At 46.6% G+C, this 22,628-nt stretch overlaps 1 long non-coding RNA gene and 1 pseudogene across 2 annotated transcripts; one reads left to right on the top strand and one right to left on the bottom strand.

Moving 5' to 3' along the window:
* Positions 1-636: 636 nt before the first annotated feature.
* On the top strand, positions 637-4,119 carry LOC114498714 (annotated as a pseudogene).
* A 3,455-nt stretch (positions 4,120-7,574) lies between these two features.
* LOC118501087 lies at positions 7,575-11,369 on the bottom strand. Of its 2 annotated transcripts, none has more exons than XR_004903663.1 (3): positions 11,080-11,369; positions 9,101-9,177; positions 7,575-8,353 (listed from the first exon to the last, which is right to left on the bottom strand). It is a non-coding gene; the product is annotated as an uncharacterized LOC118501087 (long non-coding RNA). The 2 variants fall into 2 exon arrangements; XR_004903664.1 differs by having other exon boundaries at positions 11,131-11,369.
* Between the last annotated feature and the right edge of the window lie 11,259 nt (positions 11,370-22,628).

Raw genomic sequence — 22,628 nt, 5'->3', positions numbered from 1 at the left:
AGGTAACTCCAGTCCAGATCGTTCTAGATCGTTGTAAATGTTAATGGAACAGACTGCTTTCTTTTTTGCAGCTTACCTTTTAGACTCTTCTTACTCTTTTGGAGTTTCAGAGCCTTATTTGGCTACTGGTCTAAAATCTTCCTTAGTAGTTAGTTAATTCAGCTGATCATTTAGAAAGGAAGAAAAGGGAAAAATGAGCACTTGGTAAGCACTCACAATGTGTTTTTTTCATGTTATCTTCATCTTCACAGAGACTGTATCACTTATTTCCATTTACAAATTAGAGCACTGGTTAGGCAAAGTGGGCAACGCCCAAGATCCCACTGGCAAATGGAGTTACTAAGGTTTGACCCCAGGTATATGCAACTCCAAAACCTAAACTCTTTCCCTATACTGCGTGGCTGCAGGGCTACCATCTCTAAAATTTATGTTTTAATAGTCAAAATCTAGAGAAACGTGTATTTGTGTATCAGCTAAGCTCTGGCACTTCATAACTTCTCATTGATTCCTGAAGGAACTTGTAGTGAGGAGCTCATCTTTATGGAGGGACTTTATTCTTTGAAATATGGTGTCATACTTTCTATCTGAAAGGCTATAAAATATTTTGTACTTTGCTTTCTTCTTGTGAAAACGCCCATGAGAGTGAAAGTCATAAAAGAGCCAAGCCCTTGTAACCCAGGGACCTTCCGTGCCTGCTTCCTGCTGGAGGTTGGTAGAGGAGAGAGGATTCTGCTCAGGGCTGTGAGCGCCGCACTCACTTTGGGATGCTGCTGATTTCTGGTTCCTGTGCACCACACCAACAAGCAACGTATGGAAACAAAGTCCTGGAATTACACACAAAGAGGCATTTAGGTCTAGGCATATCACATGTGGGTGCAGGTCTGTTTATGTACAGATTGATCAGAATTCAGAAAGTGTATTTTCTTTACTTATTTATTTTTAGAGACAGAAGAAAGGAAGGAGAAAGAGAGGGAGAGAAATATTGACATGAGAGAGAAACATTGATTGGTTGCCTTTTGCACACTCTCTGACAGGGACTGAACCCACAACCCAGGCATGTGCCCTGACCAGGAATCAAACTAGTGATCTCTTGCTTCGTGGGACGACATCCAGCCAAATAAGCCACACCAGTCAGGGTCGATTTGGAAGCTATATTGGTTGTGGGTCATGGGTCACATCACATCAACCCATCCCCCCATGGTTTCGGGGGGAATTCCAGATGAGAACTTGATTTAATAAAGCCTTCTGCTTACCCCAGAAATTGTTTCTCTCTCCCTGCTTGCTTTGGTTCTCATCTCAACTGCAATGAGATTAGCAGTTACTGTGAATGTAGAACAGACTGCAAAGAGCCCTAGACCAGCTCCTATCCACCACTCAGACAATGCTCTGAGTGTAGCCTTGGGCCAGATGGGAATTCCTTCACTTGAATACTTGGTTTGTACCCAACAGCACCGGGTTAGTTTGTGAATGCTCCATGCCACAGATCAATTCTTGCTGTACCGAGGTGCACACTAACCCAGTTAGGCACCTCCTGCCTCACCACACACAGGCCCAGCCCAGTGGACTCGTGCCCCACGCTCCACCTCTCATCTGCTACAGCTACCATCGGTGTGCTCCACCTAATCCACACCCCAAAAGTGAGACCCTAGGTTCTCTGGCTCTTCCCCTGGGCACAGTCTTAGGCTCAGGGTCTCTGCTGGGTAACTATTAAAGATCATTTGCTAGCAAGTGACATCTCCCAGGTTAGATATTTACATTTCATCGCAGGCCTCCTGGAGACAATGTTTTATCCAAAAGACCCAAGCAATGGTGAGAATCAGGCAGAGAAGCATGTCATTGAGGGAGGTGTGTGAGGCAGCAGAGTCAAATCATCCCACTGAAGCCCAGGCCCGACATGGGGTTATTTTGTACCTTGTTTACTTAATACACGTTTATTGTACTAAGCACTTAATGTACTTAGTTTAAGTTATACAATTCTGGAAGTAAGCATTCATGGTGTCCAGGAAGTAAAAGACATAGGCCCTCAAGAACCTCCAGCCCAGTTGGCAGAGATCAGACACACACATGAAGTCATAAATTAAAGAGCTACACATTAACCCCAGACAATAATACTGGAGGACAACACTGAGCTTTTCAGAAGGAAGATGCATCATGGCACCCAGCCTGTCTGAGACGGGGGGCCTGAGGAGTCCATAAACTAATCTCCAGGAGAATATCTCAGGGGAACGTAATTGCTTTTGTTTCAGGGTTCCAAAGTTCAGCCTGGCTACTGATCTCCTGAACACCAAAGAGGGCGATTATAATTTGAATACATTCGTCGTAGACCAATGAGCAAGCATTTCAACTGAGAGAGAGCGCTTTGGTTAATAATTAAACATCATTATTATTGTATTTTAATTTCTCATACAAGTCCAATTTTAACAAATTGTAACAGCTGGGACCTCAAACTATGACTCCAATAATTGATGACATTGCAGCTAGATGTAACTCAATGAACACTATTATCAACCCTGAGTTTACATCTGAGTCATGAACAGAAACATTTATCTGTGTATCAGGTAACTGGCACTTAGTAACATCGGATTTGATTCCCAAAGAAGCTCGTATATCGGGTCCTCAGATAACATTGTTTTGTTATGATGTTGACAATATTCCGTTGATGAACAAGGTGGGGTGAGTCTGCTCAGGGAATTCTCAGCCCAGGACTCAGGCAGGTCTACAGTAGAAGATGCGTGGTCAAAGGTGCTAGGAGAGCACAGAGAAGGCTTTACAGAGGAGGGGCTGCTCAACTTGTCCTGAAGATGAACAGGAAACTATCAGGCCAATGGGGTGGAGGTGGGGGAGAGCATTTGGAGCAGAGAGAACAGCGTATACAAAGGTCTAAAGATGGGGAGCTCTTTCCCGCCAGCACCAAGCCAGAGGCATCTGACGGGACAATTGGCGCGAGCACCGCAAGACTGGGGACGGGAGACAGCCCTACCACGCCAAGCAAAACTAATGAGCTGGGGCACCCTGAGGCCAACATGCAGATGGGCCCCGCAGCAGACACATGGCCCCCGTGCAGGGAGGCAACAAGAAGGACTGTGACTTGAGGCTGGATGTGGGCAACTTCTCCTAGGGTTCGGAGTGTCGTACACGCAATGCACCCAACAACAAATCGGACTGGTCTGCTCCAAGACCCTGGTGCAGAATGGCATCGAGCTCGTGGACAGCGCACCGGCCCGCTGGTGGTACTGCCCCTGGGCCGCAAAATGGGAGCCAAACTGACTCCTGAGGAGGAAGAGATTTTAAACAAAAAAAAATTTAAAAAAATTCAGGTGAAATATGATGAGACGGAAAAGAATGCTACAATCAGCCGTCTTCTAGAGGAGCAGGTCCAGCAGGCCAGCTTCTTGCATGCAGCGCTCCAAGCCTAGGCCCACGAGGCTGCCCAGATGGTTACCTGCGGGAGGGCAAGGGGCTGGAGCTCTGTCTGAGGAAAAGCAAGGCCTGGAAAGGCAAAGAAATCCTCTGCCCTCCTATCTTAGCTCGTGTTATAAAGGTGTTTATTGTTCTAAAAAAATGGGGAACTTGTGTGACAAGTTTGGGAAACTAAATATAGTTGAATACAGTGAGATTGTAGGGTTCTTATGGGGAGATGATGGGAGAGGAGGCTGAAAGTAAGGAGCGGATGATAAGGGTATTTGGATTTTATCTAAGTGATGACTAACCCAGGGAGTGGTGTGGTCAGGGCTGTGGAAAATTTCCTCTGGCTGTGACACAGAGGGCTGGTTGGAGGGCAAGGGACCGAGGCAGGAGGATGACACAGAGAGGGGAGGAAATAGGAGCCTGGCACAGGTGGGAGGAGGTCTGGAGAAGAGGACGCAGACCTGCCAGGTGCTCGGGAGGCAGAGTCAACAGGATGTAGGAGATAAGAAAAGGGAAGAACTGAGGACTTTAGTTTTCTGGGCGTGGTGACAGGGTCAAAATGGTTGTACGATTTTCAGAGACAAGCAGTGAAGGGGAGGAAGCAGGTTGGGCAGTCGATTCTAAGGAGAGAATGAGTTCATATTTGAGTTTGAGGAGCTTGGGGACAGATCTCGTAGTACATATCTGCAGTTAAGAAGAAAGTTATCGGATGGGTATATGAATAGCTGTTAGAGTCATCAGCATCTATGGTCATAACTGAAATTGTAACTGTGTATGAATTGGTCATCCAGGAAGAGAAGGAAAGAAAGCTGAGACTGCATCTCTGGGGACCCCAGAGGGACAGATAAAGGCACTAGATTCTTTGCAGGATAATGAGAGGAGACAATTCGGAACAGTTCAAAGAAACTAGTGTGCAGAGTTCATGCTAAGACAAGAACTAAAATGGTCCATCATAGTTTTCCAACTACCAAGGAGGCTGTATGATTTTAGCAAGAAAATTCAGTGGCAGGTAGAGGGGCAGAATCTAGAGCAGGTGGGAACAGATGGGAGATGAAGAGACAGAGGCAATGAATACAGCCTTTCCCTGACCTTGGAGCAAGAACTGCAGGAAGATACACCTCAAGCCTACAAGCGTCTGTCTGAGAACCTACTGTGTATCAGACATTTGGTTTAGGGAGTGAGGGAGGGAAAGAACTGATGGAGACACAGTCATCGCCATTGAGAAGTGCTCATGCTCAGGAGAGAGACAATTATGATACACTCAAATGAATGCCAGAGTGGAGGTAGGAACAGGGTATTTTGAGACCACCAAGGAGGAACAAAGAAAAGATTGAGAACAAATGGTGTGAGATGAAGATATATTTAATCAGAGCACCCAGAAAAACCCAAATCCTGATTTTAACTAGCCACCCCTTCCTACACCCCCACGTGTCCAACTCATTCTTTACATGACCACCAGAGGAATCTTCCAAAACACAAATCTGATTGCCCAGTCCTCATTCCAGTGGCTTCCCATTGTCCTAAGGATGAAGCCTCGAGTTCTAAAATTCTCAGGGCTCTGCACGACTTGGCCCCTGCAGCCCTAACAGCCTCATCAAGTCCTCACTGCTGTAATCTTTCTGCTCCTCCAGCATTCCCTTCCCCCTCTACATCCCTGCAGAACTTTGCCCTTGATTACCTGCTCCCCTCCCCCACCCCATCCCCTTTGAAACATTCTGCCCACTGTCTAATTAGTGCCTACCCATCCTTCAAACTTCAGCATGATCATTGTTTCTTCAAGAAACAATGAACCTCATAAAGGTTCATAGAAACCTTTACTGACCCTAGCAAGCAGGTCAGATGCCCCTAGAGTCCCCAACAGCTCTCTGTTGCCATACTTTTTACATATGTAATTCTGTATTTGGGGATTATTTGAATCAGGTCCATCTCTCAAACCAGACTGAGTTCTGTAAAGCAAGGAGCGGGACTTCATTGTCTGTTATAGCTATAGCAATTAATGCAACACATTGTATATGAGACAATAAATATGTGATACATGAATAAACGATGGAATGAATGAAGGTCCTAATAAGAAACACAGACACAGAGGTGTATGGCTAGCAAAGGAATGCAACGTTATAAGCGAGGCTTGGCCTCAAAACTCAGGCTCTAGGAGGATACAGTAAGCAAAGAAAGAAAATACGAGGAGTTACTTTTGCTTGGGGTAGGGGTGACCTAAAGACAAAAAACAAAACAGACCTGCCTTTCCTTCTTTTCCCTTCATTTCTTTTTTTAAAAAGATTTTATTTTAATTTATTTAAAAAATACTTTATTTATTTAATTTTAGAGAGAGGGGAAGGGAAGGAGAAAGAGAGAGAGAAACACCAACGTGTGGTTGCTTCTCACACACCTCCCACTGGTGACCGGGGCTGAAACTTGGTGACCATTTGGTTCACAGGCCCTCACTCACTCTGATAGGGGACTTAAGAGTTGGACAATTTTAGTGTAAGTAATAGCTAATAAGCTTAGTAATCAATGTATGTAAAAGCTTTTGTTCCAGGAACTGAGGGTATGACCCACCCTGACTCCAGGAGGCCATGAACAGTTACACCTTTGTTCTCAGAAGGACTGCAAGCAACTCAAGATGATATCTGAGCCATTGTACTGCAGGGTGAGATGACCACTGCCCAGGACACAGCTAAAGACCACTGCCTGGGGCGCAGCTTAAGACCACTGCTCAAGATGAGAATGCTGAAGTCGGTTTTTTTTTTAATCCAATTAACATTTTCCTGAATTTCAAAACCCCTCACCACACCTCATTTATTCCCTGCTATAAAAACCTTGGCCTGGAAAGAAAAGACAAGATGGTCTGTTAGGTTATGAACCCCCCATCTTCTCAGATCACCAGCCATCTGAATAAAGCACCCATAAAGATTCAATCCTGCCCTGGCTGGTTGGCTCAGTGGATTGAGTGCTGGCCTGTGAACCAAAGGGTCATAGGTTTGATTCCCAGTCAGGGCAGATGCCTGGGTTGCAAGACAGGTCCCCAGTAGGGGGCGTGCAAGAGGGAACCACACATTAATTAAAAAAAAAAAATTCAATCCCTGTCTCTGCTTGTTGGGTTTGGTAGTAACAGGCAGCCTGAACTCTGTTGTCTTTTCTGGTTTCAAATCCACTGAGCTATACCAGCCAGGGTTTCAATGTATTTTTAGACAGCAGGGAAAGGTGGGAGAAAGAGAGGGAGAGAAACTTTAATTGGTTCCACCGTACACGCCCCCAACTGGTGTGTCCTGGCCGGGAATAGAACTGTTACAGGGTGCAGCCAAGAGGGGGGACCCCAAATAGGCATTTGAAATGGGGTCCAGAACTCAAGGTGTCCAGGAGATTTTAAGGTGTCTTCACCCCTTCCCCCACAGGTGTGAGTTGGGGGAAGGGGCACACAGAGCAAGAACATGCAGGGCAGCTTTGCAGCTAATCCATGGCATGGTCATTTAGCATACCTATAGCCTTTGGCTGGTCACTTAGATATGCTAAATAGCTATGGCCATGCTCAAGGCCAGGGGGATGGAAAGGGACCTCACCCCCAAGATGGGACCTGGGAGGTAGGTTCCCTGAGTTACAGCGCCTGCGTGGGAGCTGGGAGAAGATTGGCTCCATGACATGGGGTGACACCTGCCCAGACCCACGATGGCGACCAGAAAAGCTGGAGAAGACAGCAGATTGAGGGCAAGTGTGCCCAAGTGTAGGAGGAGTCAGAAATGGGGCTGCAGAAGAAGATTGGCATGGGGGATTTAAACCCAGACACGGCAGCCATTGAGGGAGAACCACACGGCCTGGACAGAGTGGGGACTCTCCCTTCCTGCAGCCCTGAGAGGGAGAACCAGAGGACTGCCTGAGCCATGGACTTCTATTTCCTTTCCTGAGATACGGTACTCTGGACTGGGCAAAGGGGGAAGGAAGGAAGGACTGTGCGTTTGTGGGTGTTTTTAGGGACTTTAGGATTTTTGATGAAGACATTAGGTCACTACCTGAAGTTTGTATAGCATTAAATAAACATTTCCTTTCCTTTTCACAAATCTCTGGCATTGAGAGACATCTTTCCTAGGGCGGCGGACATAACGGACCCGGGGCCTTCTTTCAATAATAGTATATCGTCCCAGGCCCCCCCTTGTTTGTTCTGTAACAGAACTAGTAACCTTTCAATTCACAGGCTGGTGCCCAATCCACTGAGCCACACCAGCCAGGGTGTCCCTTAATTTTTTGCCTAAATCTTGGCTCTTCTCACTCCAGAGAGTAAAGTCTGGTGATTCAAGAATGTGATAACCCAAACAACAATGATAGTGTCTTCACCTATGCTTGGATGTTCTCAGGTCAAATCTGAATATTTTCAAGATGGGCAAAACTTAAGCATACTTAGAGGTTGAAGGGAAGGAGTCAAGGAAGAAGGTGAAGATCGGAAAGAGACAGATGTGGATTCAGCTCCTGCAGAGCCAACATAATTCGTCTTACCCATGTCTGGCCTTGATGGATACCGTTGGGGGGAAAACATAGTTTGGTGCGATGACTGGGCGCATGCAGGGTTGGTGGCTGGTAGAGCGGATGCTCCACATGAACCAGGAAGTGAAGGTATTATCCAAACATGTACTAAGTTATATGTGAAACTGGATGATGTTCTTCAGGGCAACGAAACCATAATTTATCTTCCCCCCTGAACAGAAATCATTTGCATCTCTATTGGACAAAAATCTGTAAACTAGTAGAGTGCCTGGGCTGTAATCCATGGCAAACAGCAAAGTTAAACTTGGTTTCTTTCTTCCAGATAAGGAAGTAATCTTGGGTGAGCTTGTTAAACCACGCTAACCGCTGAAGGCCAGACAGTCGGTCTCTTCCTTTGTTTCCAAGTATGGAGACTTGTCCTTAACAGCACTGAAACTGCTGGCAGGTGAGATACTCTGTGAGGTGTAGGCTGGGGAAGAGATAAACGAAGTCAGAGCAGGTGATGGACTGAGATAAAAGGGAGCAGTCAAGGGCAGGCAGTCTGGACGAGGTCAGTCCAGGAACAGCTGTAGTGAGGGAACCAGACTGAGAAGATCTCAGAACAACAGGCTGTTCTGGGAGCTGGAGGGGGAGCAATTTCAGGTGTTCCCAGCACCCAAGGTGTAGCCACAGCAGAGGGCTGCTGAAGGGGACTGATGGGTTCCAAATCTAAGGAGCTTGGAGGCTTGGTTTCATGTGGGATGCACTTTCCACATGGACTGTGATTTCCAGTCCTTCCTGAATTAGTCAGGATTTGACTAGAGAAGCAGAAACTTTATGAAGGATGTAGAATAAAAGATTTATCACAGGAATTACCCCATTGTGGGACCTGGTAGAAGACGGCATGGCTGTTGTTTAGCCTTCAATTACCAAAGGTCACCATGCTGCCAATCAGAAAAGGAGACTGGGCTTGAATGAGAGGAGGACAAACAGAAACTTGGGGGGATAAACTAAAACCAGATTGGATTTTCAACACTTCCAACCTCGATGCTATGGGTGCCCTGTAGGAGGTGCTAGCACCCTTCACCTAGAACCACACACACTTGACCCAGACCTTGGAGAAAGTAAAGGAGCTCTGGTGGGAGCCAGAAGAGTGGCAGGTTCCGGTGCCGCCACGGCGAGTGAATTAGCAGAGCATGTGAGCTGCCTCAGTGCCTGCTGCTCTGCACCTACCTACCTACATTAAAGTCACAGCTGTTGCTCCACTTACAGTTTCCAAACGCCACACAGATTTCTCTCCAAGCCAACGCTTCCCTGAAATGTACAGGGAAGGGAATTCTGGGAAACACAGTTCCAGCTCAGCTAAGCTGACACAAAGTCACTACACGCTTTCAACACTGAGCACAGTGCCCAATAAACTGGAGTTTTGTTATCAAAAGTACCTTTAAAACAAACCATGGGTACTTGCAGCAACATGGATGAATCTCAAGAACATACTCAGCAATAAAAGCCAGATAAAAAGTACATACTGTATGACTCCATTTGTATGGAATTCTATTGTAAGACAGGCAAAGCTAGCCTCAAGGGACGGAAATCAGACCAAAGTTGCCTGGGACAGGAGTGGGGCTGGGAGGGGAGGGACTGGACTGGGAAAAGGCCCAAGGAAACTGGGGGGAGGAGGCTGTAATGGAAATGTTATTTATTTTCATAGATGTACGAGTTACCAAATTATGTGCTCTTGAGAAAACTCCCTGAACTGTATTGTATGTAAATTAAAAAATAAAGTAGCCCTGGCTGGTGTGGCTCAGTGGATTGGGTTCTGGCCTGTGAACCAAAACATCTCAGGTTCAACTCCCAGTGAGGACACATGCCTGGGTTGCAGGCCAGGTCCCCAGTAGGGGGCATGTCAGAGGCAACCACACATTGATGTTTCTCTCCCTTTTTCTCCCTCCCTTCCCCTCTCTCTCTCAAAATAAATAAAATCTAAAAATAAAATAAAAAGTAAAGAAAAATGGCACCCTTAGAGCTGATGACAAACAAATAAACAATCAAGGAACACATAGTACTCATTTCCTTGTATCTCCTTACAGGGCCGCTTTTAAGAGATTAGCCTTATCAATGCGCATCCTCAGTCAAAAATTGGAAAAGGATTAGAAGAGCCAGCAACTCCAAGACTCCTGTTATTCAGCTAAATCAGAAATTGGAGGGGGAGAAAATTAAAATAAATAAAAGATTTACTTTTTTTTTTTTTTTTTTTTTAAGCCCTGGCTAGGTAGCTGAGCTGGTTTGGAGTGTCATTCCAATAAAACAGGGTTGTGGGTTTGATCCCCAGGCAGGGCACACACAAGAAACAACCAATGAATGCATAAATAAATGGGACAACAAATCAATCTCTCTCTCTCACTAAAAATCAATAAATCAAAAAAACAATTAGAGAAGAGAAGCAGATAGGGGCCTAAGACAAAACTGCTAATAAAAAGACTAGGCAGATGAAGGAGGATTTTTATTCCTCCTTCTTAAATTTCTCCAAACTTTAAGTTCAGTCTGTTCAACAGAGATTTGATTTCTAAGCTGTATCTAGGAATGCTGAGAGAGAGAGAGACAGAGAGAGAGGGAGAGAGAGAGAGAGGGAGAGAGAGAGAGGAGAGACTCACGGAACATTCCAAAGAATGGAAATCGTCATAAATGTGAAGTCAGAGGAAGCAGTTTCACCGTACTGAGGAAATGGACTCAGTGGCCTTGCCGGGACGTGACTCTCTGGGGGTGCGGGGAGACCCAGAAAGGAAGGAGACCCGAAAGGAGGGGCTGCGGGCTCGAGGAGCTTACAGTGAAAGTGTGACAGAGTGAAAAGCTTCCCCTCTCTGGTGGCCTTCAGGCTAATAGCTCCTGCTGTGCGTGCTAATTAACTGGAGGAATTCTGCTTGAGGCCGGAGAAGCCCCTTTGTCAGTGAAGAGATGGGGGGGATTGTGAGCAAAGCAACGAAGCCAGTGCCGGACTCAGGTCAGTGGGGGTCAACCAGGAGCAAAGGGATTTAGAAATTCCCCTTTTCCTTGGACAAGTGCTTTCCTCACTTGGCTATCACAGTCCCTACCCACCTCTTCACCTCACTCTATAAGAGGCCCGAGTTTTGAGCTCTCTTAAGATGAATTTGAGAATTAGCTCCTTGAGCTGGGCCTTCTCGACCAGAAAACCTTCCCTTATTCTCAAACTCTGACCTATTGAATATTGGCCTTTCTTTTGAAGCATCGGGTGCATGAACCTTGTACCTGTAACAAAAGCCTTTCCCTCTGCTCTCCCGTCTCAGTGTGGCGAGGAGACTGGATGAGCAGGTTCCCTTTAAAGGCCCTCACAGGTCCCATTACTTAGGAGTCCTTTTACAAGCTCCGGTTAATTTTTAACTTCCCTGTGGTGAGATAAAAAACAAAGGCCGAAACTCAGCCTCGGTGACAGGGCATCCTCACCCCAGGGCTAATTTCTAAAGCGCTCGTCCTCCGACCCAAGTCTCCTCCCCTCTCCTTTGTCTCCAGGTCCCGCGGAGGCTGAGAGAATAATCACGTGGCACCAGTGGCACTGCGTTCCGGGCTGTCCCCCGGGCGCCCTGCTGGGGCCACAGTTCGTGGCATTTCAGGAGGTCGCCCCATTTTTCCGTCCCCCTTTTGTTTCTGCTGTGTGTGATGTGTGTGAAGTGGTTGCGTGTCCACAGCCCCTGGATTCCCCAACCTCGAACTCCAGAATCCGATTTCTTAGATTTCAATATTTTTAAGGTCAGTGGAAACTTTTTAAAAAAGCAACGTGAAACTAATATATTACTGCAGAAAGCAAGCTTTATACTATCTCTCCCTAAAACTGGTGCTCACTAGTGCTCAGATCTTCAAATACATGCTTTTTTTTACTTTAAATAATTTTTTATTTTTCAATTACAGTTGGCATACAGTAGTATATTCGTTTCAGGTGTACACCCTAGTGATTAGAAATTTTATAACTTATTAAGTGATCATTCTGATAAACCTGGTACCCACCCGGCACCATACATAGTTATCACAATATTATTGACTGTATTCCCGGTGCTGTTCTTTACTGCCCCGTGACTATTCTGTCACAACTGCTCTGCAGTTCTTAATCCCTTCACCTTTTTCACCCATGCCCCAACCCCCTCCCATCTGGGTTTTAAAAACCATTCACATAAAAATAAAATAAAAAAGAGTGGTGGCGAGAAAATGCAGACAGCTGTAATTGAACAATAATAAAGTATTTTTTTAAATTAAAAAAATAGATAAAATTCTTAAAGAAGAATAAATAAAAAATAAAAACCAACCAGCCACTCAGAATTCTTCCCTTCCCTTTTTCTAATGATACCACTAATTTTTTTTTTTATACCACCTTCTTAAAGGCTTCTTCACACACCACCCAAATAATTGACATATAAAGAATTATTTCCCCAGACAATGTTCTTACTTTGTTGAAGCTGAATAGTAAATATTTCATGAACACTTTTCTCCCTTTCCTGACTGACCTGTCACACCTTGGAGTCAGCCTGGGTAATATTATACAGGCAAACAGCTCTTCTCACTTACAGGCTTAGAGTGGACACAACTGCTGGTTATTTTAAGTCTAGAAGAATTAAGTGACTGTAGCATGCTCAGCTTAAAAACTTGCCATGACCCTGAGGAAGGGGGAGAGCCGGGCTGGAGTCTAGAAGGCCATGACTGCCACTTGCTGCTCTGAGGGAGGGCCAGAAACATTTGGTAAAATGTAGCCCAAGGCATCTCACCCAAGACCCCTGGCTGCTCTAGGGAGATGGGACTGGTGGCTCAGTTGCCCAGACAGACAAGTCCAAACTCTGTCTGTCCTGAGGTGGGTAGCCTGAAAAGAAGGGCAGACACTGCGTGGTATTCGGAGGCAAAGAAACTCGGACAATGAGTTCAAGCATGAAGATCTCACTGAGTGGAGAGCTGCCCCTGTGAACAGCAAACACTGAGGGTAGCTGGTGGAGTGGTGGGCGGCGAAGTTGTACAAGGAGAAGGGGTGGATGGTCAGGACTTATTGTTCTTGGGGGAGCTTGACACGGTCGATTGCTGGGCCCCAAGTCCATTTGTCCAGGTGGATGGTACAATCCCAAGTTCATCATCAAGTTGTATTCTGCTGATACTGACCCACTTTTTTCTGGAAGCAGTCACTCTGGTTTTTTCTCTAGGAGCTCTGACTACTAGTGACTTATACTTTCCAGGCTCAGTGTCCTGCAGCAGCAAGTCCAAATGCACATGCTCAAAAATACTTAAGAATTCACTTACAACAACAAAAAAAATCACTTATTTCCCTAACTGGTGTGGCTAAGTGGGTTGAGCACTGTCTTGCAAACCAAAAGGTCACTGGTTCGATTTCCAGTCAGGGCACATACCTGGGTTTTAGTCAAGGTCCCCAGTTGGGGGAGTATGCAAGAGGCAACCAATTGATGTTTCTCTCACACATCGATGTTACGCTCCCTCTTTTTTTCCTTCCCTTTTTTTTTTAAAAAAAAAGAATTCACTTATCAAACCTCAGAACTATTGATATTTGGGGTTGGATCATTGTTTATTTCTTGGGAACTGCCCTGCCTGGTATCAGAAGCTGTAACCCCCGCCAAGGCTGAGGCTGAGGGAATGACCTTGGACCTTAAGCCAGCAGAGAGACAAAAGCTTATCTCCCTGGCAGGAGCACAGCTTCTGCTCCTTTTACTTCACCCTGCCTGGCCCCCAATACTTGGTCGGTTAGCCAATGACGGGTAAGATTACCAAAGGGGGGAACGATCTAAGACAGGCATGATCACGTGGGAGGCCCCCAAGGAAGGACTTTGGGGGCTACAGCAAAAGGGGGTGATGGACTCCTGCCCGTCGGTTTTGACAAAACCTGAGTCCTCATTGTCTGCGAGAAAACCTCCTAATCTCTTGGCTGCCGTACTTCCCTTGCTCCACCTAAGCCTGAAACAATGACAGAGGGTGGTGCAGCCCTGTGCTGGAAAGGGCAGGTTCCCTGGGTGATCAGGCCTAAGAAAGAATATGTAAAATCCTGTGAAAACTTCTTTGTTTAGAATGCTCTCAATTAACTGATAAGGGTCCAAGAAGAAGTAAGTTTGTTCCTCAAAGTTTTACAGCTCTTTAGCTATCTGACCCTGACTCAAAATAGGCCCTCAGACTTCTTTGTTATCTATTGTTTGATCCTTACTTCCTGGCAATGATTAATGAGCTTTACCTAAATTCCTGTGTAAAACCCAATAAAGGCCTGCTCGGGCAGAAGAACGGGGCACTTTCCACTAGAGAGAGTGGCCGTTTCGTACCTGTTTCCCCATAGGACTCAGTTGTCTGTGTGTATGTTTGTCTCGTGTTTCCACGAGCATCCGCAGCCACGGTGGATACTGCTGGCCCAGTATCCTCCACATTTATTGTGGGGGCTGTCCTGTAGAACAGCATTGTAAAATATCTTGCAATATCCTCTATTCACTAGATGCCAATAGCTTCCCTAGTTTTGACAACCAAAATATGTCTAGACATTGCTACATGTCCCTGGATGGCAAAATCATCCCCAGCTGTGAACCACTGCTTTAGACAAGGTACCTTCCATGAACTTCTTCACTAGGCTATTGTGATGATTGGTATCAGTTCATCGAGCTACAAGAGCAAAGCCTAGAAACTCAGTATAACCTCATGTCGAGTATAAGAGGGCTCCTGCCTGGTTCCACCTTAGGTTCGAATAAATCTAAGGGTCGGTCACCCCAGGGTCCTAGGCTTTAGTGGGTCCAGCTCCAGGCCTGTTCCAGCCATGTCCCTTCCCATGGGTAAGGGTCAACAGGCCCAAGAGCATACGCCCACTGGAGCCCACAGCTTTCTAGACACATTCTATACACTCAGACACTGAAGCTCCTTGCTCAAAAGGGTCAACTCTGCTTTCAGTGCTCATAAAGCCTCTTCTCTTGGTCCCTTTTCTAACTGGGAGCCCTGCCACTGGGGAGGCCCATGTGGGGCCCAGGGGTGTCATTTTTGGCAACATGAATGGAGCTTACACATGTGGACTCTACTCTTACCCTGAATAATCTGCAAATGTTAGACAAGGGCCTCCCCCTCCTTTTTATGCCACTAACTAACTAACAAAATGTAGTTACGATAAGAGATCATTAGCAGTTCCTATCCTCTCTGATCTCCACCTTCTCAGCATCTGCAGAAGGTGGTGATTCCTGGCTTCCAGTGGAGAACCAGCATGGAGAAGAAGAGATTCCGAGAGTCCTCTGCAGAACTGCCCCCTGCTCAGGCAGGGGCTGCACAGCTTTATGCCTCTCCACTGAGCGGAGAGCCCCACTTATTGTGGACGGAACACTCCCCTGAAAAACACCAGCATTCCTGGCAACACACAAGACCAGCTTCTCCTGGGCTGCAGACTCCACAGTCAGACATTACTTGGCAAATGTCCCCTCCTTTTCCTCCTTCTCCTTCCCCCCAACCCCCGCAACTCCAACTCCTCCATGAAGCGGTCTGGCTGATTCTCCTCCAGGTGGAATGAATCACTCTCTTGATTGTGAGCCCCAGCAGCCTGTTACACCTTAACTAATCACTTACTGATTCAGTTACACCTGGCACTGAGGCATGCCCCATTAGAAAGAGCTCCTCAAAGACAAGGGCCTCTGAGTCATCTGGCTTTTCCCAGTGGGCCCAGCACAGGGACACACACACACACACACACACACACACACACACAGCAGCTGCTCAGGCTTACTCACTGAACCAGTCACCTATTTTGCAGTGTATAATACACACCCACGTTTTGTGCGTATTATACACAGGATTGTCATGCCCATGGTATGTAATCACTGTACCCATGTATATAATGCACATTCTTATTTTTCCCTAAGAAGTTTGGGCCAAAAAGTAGACATTATACACAGCAAAATATGGGGTAATTTAAAGAATCCTCTTATTCAGGATTAAAGCCACTGAGTTTTGTGGGGAAACCAGTCCAACCAGCTTCCTCCTTCATGGCTTTTAGGCCCTGGGGCTGGTTTATTTTGTCAACTTAGAGCCCTGCTATTAACATTCACTTTCCCACTTTGCACCTGGATCGCCTAAGTCCCCTCCCCCCCCCTTTTTTTTTACCATGTTAAAGACTGGGGACATTAGGGAAAAGTAAGTTTTTAAAATTGTATTTGTTTCCTAGAGTTGCTGTAACAAAGTACCAAAAACTTGGTGACTTAAAATAATAGAGAGTTATTCTCTTGCTGTTCTGGAGGCTAAGGTTCAGAATTAAGGCGTTGGCAGGGCCATGGTCGCTCTGAGGGCCGAGGGGATTACCCTTTCTTGCTTCTTTCATCTTCTGGTGGCTGCGGCAGTCCCTGGTGTGCCTCGGCTGATCACTCCAATCCCCGCCACCATCGTCACACGGCACTTCCCCAGTGTGTCTTCCTCTGGGTCCAACTTTCCCTGTCTCTGTAAGAACATGAGTCACCAGGTTAGGGCCCACCTAATCCAGTGTGACCTCACCTTAACTTGATCATGTCTGCAAAAACCCTGTTTCCAAATAAAGTCGCATTTGCAGGTACCGGGGATTAGGACATATCTTTTGAGGGGACGAAATTTCGCCCACTGCAGGGAGCCTGCTCTCCCACTTCATCTCTCTGTGTGAGGCTCTGCAATCTGGAATGCTTGATTTGAGCCGAGCTCCACCAGATGTGCAGCTTGGCTAAACTACGTACCTCAGAATACCTCCACGTGTCTTTATACTCTGCACGTAAAATTTAAGTACCTACAATAATATCTTTTGGCTTCTTCTCTCCTGTCCTCTGGGCTCCTGTGATCACACATTTTATTTCTGCATATGTTGTAAACCCCATAGTACACTGTAATTATTATAAACTTTAAACAGTATTGAATTTGGAAACAGTTTGGTTATTCTTCAAATATTTTTTCTTCCTGCTCTCACTTTTTTGGGGCTCCAATGATGTATTCGATGACTTGATAGTATCCCACAGATCACTGAGGCTCTGTTCACTTTTAAAAAGTCTTTTTTCCCCTTTCTGCTTCATTTTATCTGGCTTCATTTGCTAAGTCTCAAATTCAGTAATCTTTTCTTTTGCAGTATCTATTGTTAATTCCACCTCTAGAAATTCCATTGTCTTTTTAACATTTTATTTTAGAGTGAGGATGAAGGAGGGAGACAAAGATGGAGAGGAACACTGATGTTAGAGAGAAGCATTGACTGGTTGTCTTTCACATACACCCCGAGCAAGGACCAAGCAGGCAACCCAGGCATGTGCCCTGACCAGGAATCAAACCAGTGACCTCTTGGTTCGAGGGACGATGCTCAACCCACTTAGCCACACCACTCAGGGGCAAAATATATTATTAACCCATTATATAGGTGAGAAAGTTTAAGTAAATTGTCGAAGGTCAAATAGCTGATAAACACATTATTCCAAAGCCCATACTAACCTATGGGTTATAAGAGCTTGAGGTAGTACCTGGCACATAGTAGGAATTTGAGAATTCAAATGTTAGATGCCCCCCTTTACTCCATTGCCCTCCCTCACAGCCGGCAGCTCAAAGGGCGTAGCATTGGAAGAGATGCCCAAGTTTATATGGGGAAATCCAGTTTCTGGTATCGAGTCCTTTCTCTCTGCACCCCTTCAGGATTTTCTGTCTTAAACAGCTCTCAGACCCATTGACTTTCTGTGCCTCCACAGCCCCTCTTCCAGTGCGGTGACTATCCCCTGCCTGGACCCCTGCAGGAGGCCCCCAGTGGTTCTTTCAAAGGGCAAACTGAATCAGGTCTTTTTTCCTGTTTAAACTCTTCAGAGAACCATTAGCATAAAGTCTAAAAATCTTGTCATAGTCCATGGGGTCTGTGTGGTGTGGTCTCCACCTTTTTCTCAAGCCACTTTTCACACTGCACTTGCCCTCAGTCTCTTGGCCACGTATGTCCTGTTGTCATTTCCCCAAACACACTGTCACATGTCTAGGTTCTTACCTTCCCTTGTGGGTCTGTATGATAACAAACTGCCTTTTTAATAACAACGTCTACTGTTTTTTAATTTTTTTTTAATTTTAATCATTGTTCAAGTACAGTTTTCTCCCACGTCTACTGTTTTTAACCTGAGACCATATGCTAACCCCCTGAGGTCTGCCCAGGTTGGGTCCGCACAGCCACCTGGACAGGCTACTAAGCCTCCGTCCTTCCGCTGACTCCCTGCCACAGAATCCACAGTGTTTTCGTGGCCTGATCAGCTTGGGAGGAAAACTCTGGTCCCTGAAAGTTACCACGCTGCAGTGCTAGTTTCACAGAACCGCCCTAGGATTCTCAACTCGAAATATTGCCTATAAAGACTGGTGGCCACGGCTAACCTTGGACAACTCTTTTCTCATACCAGAAAAGGCCTGGGAGTTTCTTCAGTCTGTTTGTTCCCAGATACGACGAGAAGTCCCACATCTTCTCTACCTGCAGGGCTCCCGTGGGAGCTGATGAGATTGGACCCATAAATGGCGTTGTGTTTCTTGGCGGAAGCTAGTGCATAGATAACTATTACATGCCAAAGTTTGTAATGGGAGTGCGCAATAAAGTCTGATGTCATCATTCTAAGCATGCAATGTTCCTCATTGGAGGGACTATTGGAATGACCCATTACAAGTTCATGAGAAAAATGGTAGAGGGAAGAAAGGAAGTGGGTGTGCGGTGGAAAGCTCCTTGGGGAATCGTGGGCTCTTTAACTGTATTCCCTTCAGCGCTTAGCCCAGTGTGGGATACTCGTAGAGAGGAGCTGCTCAGGATGGACTGATTGCCGCCTGCAAAGGGGACTCTGCAGAGGTGATTCTGGGCTTGGGACAAACGACAGAGAATGCAGCCTCTGCGATGAGGTCATGCGGGGCTCCGTGAAAGAAAACCGGCTTGGCAGAGGTGGTTGCTTACCAAACCTGGTTGTGTGTGTTTGGCCGCCTTATCAGGTTAGAGTCAGTCTGGCTGTGGTGAGGAGTGAAGAGGCAGCTACCTAGGTGGGGGTCTTGTCTCCTCCGCTTAAATACGTCTCCCTCCAAAGATAGGAGTCCCATTTTAGAGTTCAGTTCCTTTGGGTTATTTTTCCCTTGCTAAAATGTGAACACCTTGTTATGAATGGTGTGGGTTTTCATTCTCCACAGTCAGGCTTCTAGGGGTGATGCACACCCTTCCAGATGAGAGATGCAGAGGTGAAATCTGAGGAAGGTGCATTGTTTCTTTTAAAACACACCTTTCTTTCATTTTTATTTTTAAAGATTTTATTTATTTATTTTTAGAGAGAGGGGAAGGGAGGGAGAAAGAGAGGGAGAGAAACATCAATATGTGGTTGCCTTTCACATGGCCCCCACTGGGGACCTGGCCTGCAGCCCAGGCATGTGCCCTGACTGGGAATTGAACTAGCGACCCTTTGGTTCGCAGCCCATGCTCAATCCACTGAGCTACACCAGCCAGTGCTTAAAACGCACCTTTCTTTAAAAAAATCTTTTTAAGTATTAGTTTTGGGGAGAGAGGAAGAAAGAGAGAGAGACAGAGAGAGAGAGAGAGAGAGAGAGAAACACTGATTTGTTGCTCCATTTATTGATGCATTCATTGGTTGATTCTTCCATGTGCCCTGCCCAGGGATCAAACCTGCAACACTGGTGTATCGGGATGATGCTCTAACCAACTGAACTACCTTCACATTCCATCTGAGCCTGTGAAAGGGCACTGGTGCTCCGAAGGAGCCCAGGAAGCAGAGGAAGAGATGCAGGGTCTTATGGCCAAACACCAGCAGGTAGCTCAGGGCAAGATTTGGTTAAATGTGGATTGGGATGGGGGTGAAGAAAGACGTGTCCCAGCAAGGAAATTCTCTGGCACTCATAAGGCAACTTTATATTGGGCTTGGTTACAGGCATGGTTGGTAGAGTTTGAAAGCCATGACCCTCACTAGCATGGGGACCTGAGTGTAGAGCTAGGAGGCAGAAACTGAAGTTAGACCTTTCGGAGTTTCAGGGACTGAAGTTCAGACTCCGAAGGCTGGCTTGACCTGCCTTCAAGGTATAACTGATGTCAGGTACACCCCACAGGCTCTCTGCCTCCAGCAGTTTTCCCCACCTGCTCGCTGATGCCTGACATTCCTTTTAATGGGAAGCAAAGAAAGCCTTGCATTACAGAACTGAAGAGCAAGCCTAAAACGAGCATGAGAGAAGGGGGGAGGGTGGGAATAAGAGGGGGTGAGTGGGGGGAGGGGAGAGAGAGAGTGAGAATATATACATGGCCCTGAAGGAGACAAAGAAGGTTCAGTGCCTGGCCTTGGTGGGGAGGGGGCAGGTTTCCAGGATGGTATAATTTTGTTCAAGACCATCTCAATGAGGAAATCTTAAGCACCCACCCCCTCCCAAATGCAACAACATCATTTCAGCATAGCTTTATAGTTTCCCAGAATAAGGAAACAAAAGAAAACAAGGCCTTTCTTCTAGGCAAGTAACTAAGACTATGAAGGGGGCAGGGAGGGATGAGGGGCCTTCAATTCTTTTAAGTATTTGAACTTTCAAGAGTTCTCAAGCGCCCCTCTGAAACACAATACTTCCCTCTGCTGGTGACAGGGTGGTATAGCTCATCAAAGATAAGGATGACTCTTAAGTCCTTTTATCACATCTGGGAAAGATTAAGGAATTGACTCTCATCGAGGCAGGAGACAAATCGAATACGGCACGGTTGTCCAACTACCTCGCCCGCCCCTCAGAAAACACCTCTTAGAGTCTTTGGCTTTGAATTTAAACAGGTATATCTTGCTTCTCCAGCCTATGCTAGTAACAACCTTGGCATAAATGTTAAAAGACAATGGCTCCAAGTCCCACCCACTTGACTGTGGGAGCTTGGCCTCCACCCAAAGCCTCCTTCAGAGACTCTGCTGCGTTCTCGGGTAGAGGCGCCCGGTCTGGGGCTGTGGGCACCAGGAAGAGTCCACCATGCTCTTGCTCCTGGTCCTATAATGTCTCTTGGCCAAAAAGCCCTTTGACGGAACTTTCTCGCCACACTGCTGACTGTGGTCCTGGCACTGCTGCCCTTGACTCTGCCCAGTTGCCAGTCCTGCTGGTGCCAGTTTTTTTTTTGTTTGTTCATTTTGTTTTGTTTTGTTTTGTTTTGTTTTGCTGGTACCAGTTTTTGTGCAGACATAGGAAAAGGGGCCCAGCAGAGATGTGCTATGTATTCGCATACACTCGAATGACCAAATAACTCAAGTTAAATGCTCTCAGTTGCCGTGCGTGTGGTTATTAAAACAAGCTACCATGCCTGGAAGATGTTTTTCATTTGTGTGAAACTGGATCTCCACAAACTGATTCTGAAATCAAAGTGAAAACTTTACCGGCATTTTCTCTCTAGTCCTTTATAATTTGTTACCTCAAAATCGGCTTTTATGGTCCTTGGGGGCCTCTAAAACCTTTCCTAACGATGGTGGGTACATATTCATCAAGTCCCTCAGGGTAAGGAATGGATCCTAGCAGAGAAGATGTTCTTGACATGGCTCTCCAGGAATCAGTAGTATTAAATTAAGTATTAGGGTTAAACTGCACCTTGGGGAGGAAAAAGCAAGTGTTCACGGGTATATAAACCTTTCTCAAAGCACACTGGGAAACATGAAACACGGCTCTGATTTCACAGGTTGGCAAATGGCAGCATATCCAGTTTTTCAAAGCAAATAAAATGCAGGTTATTCCTTCTGACTCAAACAAACCAGACCCCCAAGGCCCTGAGGAGCTTCCCAGCACCTGGAAGAAGCTGCGGAGGTGGCTGTGATCTGAATAGGAGGGCGCTCGCTCAGCCATCACTCCTCGACTTGCATCAGTGTTTTTGTCATTGCAGTAGGGAGCTGCACACCTCTCCCAAGGCTGTCTGGGCACCCATCTCCACTCTGAGAGGAGCACCTGGGAGCAAGAGACTCAGCCGAGGACTGAAGCTGGACGGTGTGTGTGTTGGAAGTTGCGGCCCTGAGTGTGCAGTCACTGTGGTCACGCAGCACCCCGCACTCAGAAGGGCTCTATGCTCAGAAGGTCCTGCCCTTGGGGATTCATGCTTTGTGGCTCTGTCTTGATACTTTTACCTTTAATCATGTTAAGAATGATTTGTTATTGAAAAAGATAGGTTTAAGAATGATTTCGCCCTTCTTAATGTCATCTTTGCATTAGGTTTCCTCAGTGAGGTTTGATGGGACCATGAAGCAGGCACCGAGGGTTTGGAGCCTCGCTCATGCATAGTCGGCCTCCCACTGCCTCCTTGCCTCCCTGGGATGGGCCTCTGATCCCTGGGCCTTGTGGCCCCACCTGGCTTTTCCTTCCCTACCTTTGCCCCACACCGCTGCCACCATACACCCCTACTAGGGGCCTGAGTCCAGACACAGGGAGAACTGTGGTTGAGCACAAGTGCCCAGCAGCACCTTGGGGAGAGGCATGGGGCAACGGTCCCTCCCTGGGGCTGGCTGTGCTATGGTGCCTTTGGCAGGTAGCAGCAGAGAGGCGAGCCTCTCATCTGCCGCTGATCCAGGTACTAAGCATGTCGTGGTAGAGAGGTTTAACCCTTTGGGGTTCCCCACCCCCCTGGGTTCTGCCTGGCGAATGGCACATCAGTGTGTGAGTACATGGGCACTGGTCAGTCCACCCCCACCCTAGTGCCTGTGAGGGTCTGCACTCATTCCACAAATATCCCTGGGCCTGAGGAAGCATAATATTAAATAGCAGATAAGAAGCACCATGAGAGGGTGAGAGAGACCATGGAG

The sequence above is a fragment of the Phyllostomus discolor genome, chromosome 6 (assembly GCF_004126475.2).
Source record: "Phyllostomus discolor isolate MPI-MPIP mPhyDis1 chromosome 6, mPhyDis1.pri.v3, whole genome shotgun sequence".
NCBI lineage: Eukaryota > Metazoa > Chordata > Mammalia > Chiroptera > Phyllostomidae > Phyllostomus > Phyllostomus discolor.
This window is presented reverse-complemented; position numbering and strand designations above follow the sequence as displayed.